The sequence below is a fragment of the Leptidea sinapis genome, chromosome 7 (assembly GCF_905404315.1).
Source record: "Leptidea sinapis chromosome 7, ilLepSina1.1, whole genome shotgun sequence".
Taxonomy (NCBI): Eukaryota; Metazoa; Arthropoda; class Insecta; order Lepidoptera; family Pieridae; genus Leptidea; species Leptidea sinapis.
This window is the reverse complement of record NC_066271.1, coordinates 9930007-9936006: the sequence shown is the minus strand read 5'-3', so window position 1 is coordinate 9936006 and position 6000 is coordinate 9930007. Positions and strand designations below refer to the sequence as shown.

The following is a 6000-nucleotide window of genomic DNA, read 5'->3' as shown; positions in this document are numbered from 1 at the left end:
TTCTACTGTCTTGCTTAGGGCAATTAAAGTTAACTATTGTGATGGGTGTCTGTCCGCGGTGAGACTCTAATCTAATTGCAATTATATCGCATATATCATGTTCCACCGGTGGAAGTGAATGATGCGATATATTTGACTTAACAAAAATTGCGACGCCACCTCGGGCGCGGTCGTCTGTCTGTCCGTCACGTCTCTAACAGGTGTAACCGGGAATATAAAAACGTCGTGTGGGAACGAGGTGTGTTTCTTGTAAGAGTGTAATGTCGATGTTGTGTGTACCTAGGAAATGTATGAGTTCTCTTTTCCTACTCACAATACCGTTTATGTTAAGCTACGTTTGGACCGTATGAGCACTGGGTTGAAATAGATGAACTTGTAATTAGTTAGTTTTTTCGTCCAATATTAGGACACGCAAAGGGTCCAAGCCCATACAGCCATATTAGTTAGTTTAGTAATTAGTAAAAATTTTGTAGTGTCAATAACGATAGCAAAAATTAGCTTGAGGTTAATTTTAAATTGTGTTCAATATGTTAATGTCACTCAATTTAATCAGTCTTCACTTCACCAAAGATTTCACCTTTTTAATCTGTAAATATTCTGGTAGATTGTGACGTTCAATAAGTGAGTGGTTTTAAATCATATTTTGAATAAAACTAATTTAATTTGAATTCACTTGTTTACACTTTGGATTCTATAGTTAATGTATTTTTTTTTGTATATTGAGTGCCTATCGAAGAACGTGTCGTTTGCCGAGTGAGTCATACTGAAGCTTGACGACTCAGTCGATTTCGGGCCTAATTTCGATATTAGGAAGTTCTATTTACCTTTGAACTTATTATGACATGAAGGCGGACAGTTATAGGTACAATGTGCTACAGAAGTCGATGTTGTTGATTTTCGAACCCAAAGCGTCAGTCATTCTCGAGCGCCGAAGTGAATGGTTGTGCGAATAAAAAAAATTGTTTTTGTGTTTTTCAAGAATTATACCCAATATTTAGTAAGTAACTATTTTTATATTACATATAGAGGATATATCCAAGACATTTACATAATTATAATAGTATAATATATAAAATTTCTTGAAAAAATCTCCAGTGAAAATAGCATCTATCCAAATTAAATAACGGCTAAAGATAGACTATGAATTATGTTTGTTCATTTTTAGTGTTTATTTATTTTGAAACATGTTGAAATATCTTTATTTATTTGACAAATTATCGTTTTATATTTTTCTGTAGTTATTTTGTCCCAATATATCCTAGTTTGATATATTATCGATTTTAAACACGGGGCCTTCCAAAATCAACGCACATATTCAAATCGCTATCTTCTATGCATGTGTGTCGGAGCTTAGTATCTTGATCTGGGGTGCTATATTTTTGATCCAAATATTACAAATCTGTTCACACAAATTATATATATATAAGTACCTATATATATACTTCCTCATTCTCTTGCAACACGTATTTATTGTTTTGGGTATTATATGTATCTCAAATATTTGATTCTAAAATATAATTTATTTTATATCTGAAATGTTTGATGGTAAATTATCACCGCAGCCCCCATTCTCTTGCAACACCCGAGGAACCACAGGAGCGTTGCCGATCTTATAAAAGCGTAAATAAACGTATAATAAAATTTAACTATAACGATGTTGTAATTTTACTGACTTAAAAGAAAAAGAAGGTTGTCATTATTGTATTATTCTTTTATTTTACTTTTTACACAGACATGTCTGAAGGAGATCTAGTTTTTTCGTACGAAACCAGCCCGAGAGGGAATCTCCATCAAACTGGGAGCCCGCGAACAATTCCACGGACGACAGTCAGTGCAGGTCCAAGTGTAAGTCTAGTTTGTTTTTATTTTTATTATATAAAACGTATACACACTCACTATAACGAGAAGCAGAATAAATTTTCTTTCTTAGGGACTTTCCAATTTTGGGACTGTAATCTGATGATGATACTTGTATTATTTTTGTTGGCGAAATTTAGTAAATAAAAAAACAATTACCAAATCAGCCGAGAAAACATAATTCAAACTGCTTGCACGTGTCTTTCCGCAATTATTCGAAAATGTTTATTTTATTTTATGATTCAAGAAAACAATAGTCGTTTCTGTGAAGATAATGTTAAATAAAAGTTTTGCAAAAATCTTAATCTGTTTGACGGCACCGCAAACATGCCGGCAGTGATAAGTCGAAAACAATCTCGGTCCAAGCGGTGTTCAAATACAGTGGTGCAATAAACAAAGCGGACGAGCGATAAGTAGAAACTCGAAACCCTTCAATTGTTCTAACCGTCGCGTGGGTCTAACATCTTCGCCGACGCAATAAATTATGCTGTGAACAATGCTTATTTGAAATCACTTTTTGTAGTTGTAAATATCTAAATAAATACAATTTTTATGATGCGTTATGTTTGAGTATTTTTATTGCATCACTTAGCATTAATTACGCATTTGTGAAAAGCTATAAATAAATATTGAAAAGTTTACCTGTGTCTTTCTTGGTACTTCTTCTCTCGAAATAAGTTTTTGGTTTTGTTTGCTTGGATCGAGTTTAATTGGGTTATATGACTTACCTGCTTTCTGGGCAATGTATTGAGCTACCACTCCATTTTCAGACATCTGGGATGCAGTCTGCATCAACGCCCTCCTCCTCTAGCGGGCGGCGTATTTTGAAAGCTGCCTCTTCGCGCCGAATAGATTTATCTTTTTGCGGATACGGGCAGCGACGGCGATTCCGCAAAAGGAGAAGGTGGAGGAGATGGAGGTCTTCCTCCATCGCGCGCAGGGTGGAGATCGAAGAGGACGATGAGGCGTTTCGTAAAAGAATAGAACTTTCGTCAAGGTGTGGAAGTGGTAGAGGCAGATGATATTAATGTGTGGGATGAAAGAGAAGAATTAGATGACGAATTGTGTAATGAACGTATGGATGTACGTATGAACGAGGAAATGAATGATTTGGGGGGGGCAAAATGACCTTGTCCCGAATGTTGATAATGTGTTCTATAGGACGGAAGACTTTTCTAGTTTTTCCGGCCGAAAGGAAACTTGCCAGCGAAGTCCTGGTCCAGTGTACATTTCCGACGATATATTCCTAAAAATTTGGGACGAGAATGTTATGACCCACATAACATCGGAAACAAATAAATTTGCAAAGCGGCATATTGAGACATTCTCTAATACCGTAATTTTATTGCATTTTTCTGAAAGCTATTGAAACAATCAATTGATTGTTAAATAATTTGCACTCAATATAATTATATTGAGTGCAAATTATTTTATTTGTGTTATTATTTTATTTTACACAGACCTTTCTTTCGACAAAATGATGAAAAACAATTATATTTTAGAATAAATGAGTATTTTCAATGAAAATAATTGGTTTTATTTATTAGTAATTCAGGTTTTATAATCCTTTTTATTTGTTCTATCTAATATAATACTAAATTTTTTGAACTGGCGCATGCAACAAGGAAAATAACTATTTTTCCGGTAGGTAGTGTGGCTGGACTCGATTTTAAGCAAAGTCGGTTTCTTAAGACTACGAATGGAACTTTAAGTTTGATTATCCTAACGAGCTCGGCACTATCAATAGTATTTTGAGCCTATTTAAGTAAAAACACGACGTAGGAGATATATAAATATATAATAACATAATAAATAAAATGCTGTTTTTTATGAATTTGTCAATAATATTTCATAACACCAAGATTATTTGTAAAATATGCTCCCTGTTATAATGAAGTTGTTTCACAGCAGAACTGTTAAACCATGCGTCAATAAATTCTGTCAAAGAAAATATGTCCATACAAAACAAATATTACAAATGAAAATAGTTATGAGTCCCAAATCGAAATAAAAACGATCCTATCTCTCAAGTTGGACTATACTGCACTCCCCACTTCCAATCCTTTCATTAGTTCAGGAATTCACTGGAAACAAACATAACAAACGTATATCGTAGATATATAATATATCATATGTGTATAAACCATAATATGTATATAAACATAACCGTTGTATTTTTCGTTAAATAATAAAATAAACATACTCAATCAGTTACAAATATCTGTTTTTTCGCAATTGTTCTAATCCACCTTCGCACGACACGTCACAAATTTCCTAATTTTCCGGTAGTTATATTGGCTTATGATATCCTTATCATCCCCACCATATGGATGTGTGGCATTCCTCCACACTGCGATTTTCAAGGAACTTTCTTCCAAGCACAACCAAGCTGTGCAATGAGCTTCCATGTGCGGTGTTTCCACGACGATACGACATGGATACCAAAAAAAGCGCGTAGGTACGGTACACCTTTCTTAAAGCCTAGAAACGCTCCTGTTATTCCTCTGGTGTTGCAAATGAATCGGGGTGGCGGGATATCATTTAACATTAGGTGATCCGTACGCATATCCTCTTCCAAAAAAACAGTTCTATCTTTCGCTTACAGACTGGATGAACTTCCAGCAACTTCCACGAGCTAAGACACTCGCCGGGCAACTTCCACCAGCCACCATCTAAAACATGCTCTCTATCCGACCTTACCTTACCAAACTTAAATAGATAATTTTTGTGAAAATAGTACCATCGAGCTGATCTGATGAATGAGCCGGAAGGAAGGCATCGAGGCGCCGTAATGACTCGGGGTCATTCACTTTACATAATACTTATAAGTATTGAATGTCTTAATATTCATGTTTAATATGGCATTAACTACTTGCGGCCGTTCCCAATATACTATATCTCTAGATAGTACAGTGGAGCGTCGATTATCCGAACGTCAGCGTCGCTCAACCGAACGACCGCTTATCCGAACAGTAGTAACGCGCGGATCAACGCTCCCCCCCCCCCGCCCCGCGAGCGCCTTGACCGCCTCGCGGGCGCCATACTCGCGCCTCAGTTAATTTTTGAAAAAGAAGAGGATGGAGAAGAAAGCCTGATAAGAAATCGTAAAAAGATTGATTTAAAAGACGCGTCCTATATGATCGGAGCAGCATGGGACAGTGTAAAAGAACAGAACCTGAAAAAAGCGTGGAATAAAGTTTTGGGTATAGGGAAAAATCCTCAAAAAGGATGTGTAAATGAGAAACAGGAAGATATGTCTGAAATGATAGATATGCTAAAAAATCTCGATTACCACGAATGTGATGAAGAACAGGTTCGAGAAGGGATGGATATCGACGATGAATATCCCGGGTACCAAATTATGCAGGATAGCGAAATTTTAGACCTTATGACCAATAAGGCTGACGCCACCGCTAGCACCACATCAACTACAAGTTCAGATAATGAAGATGAAAACATAGTTAGTGCTTCAGAAGCGTTTTCTTGCTTAGATATTGCCTTGCGCTGGTTTGAAACACAGGCCGAGAGCGACCAGTATCAAATATCTGTTCTCAAAAAAGTACGTGATCTAGCCGCTCGTAAGCGGGTAGGTTTACTTCGGCAGACGAAGATTCAAGATTTTTTAAGCGTTAATTGTAATTAGTAAAGACAAGTTGTACTACAAGATTGTCTGCACAGTTTTTTGTTTATTTCCTATTTATCATTAAAGATATAATGTAAAATGTAATATGGTTTTCATTTACAGTATGTATGTAAATATGTATGGCTGAATCAATATACAATAGGTAGTTCGATTATCCGAAAATACCGGTTTTCTGAACACCCACGTCCCCCAATTAGTTCGGATAATCGACGCTCTACTGTATATTGGTAGTAATCTACCTCTATCTGTATAGAGATAAATTACTACCTTCTACTGTCAGTAATTAGCTGTCAATAATCTGAAGCTGTCCCAATATACCCGATAAGTCATTCTTATCGCCTTATATTAGGACGCGTGAATTGCAATTTCCATACAAACTTCTATCGCTGGTAAGCTATACGTCTTCCCATTAACAGACAGCGTGTACGGATACGATGTGCTACCGTCGATTAGTTTATTGTGACAGAAAATTCAACGATAGTTACGATTTTTATCTCAAG

At 36.1% G+C, this 6000-nt stretch overlaps 1 long non-coding RNA gene across 1 annotated transcript; it reads left to right on the top strand.

The window, feature by feature from the left end:
* Nucleotides 1–927: 927 nt before the first annotated feature.
* LOC126965452 (uncharacterized) lies at nt 928–3216 on the top strand. Its single transcript, XR_007729539.1, has 3 exons — nt 928–997; nt 1733–1845; nt 2628–3216. It is a non-coding gene; the product is annotated as an uncharacterized LOC126965452 (long non-coding RNA).
* The last annotated feature ends 2784 nt before the right edge of the window (nt 3217–6000 follow it).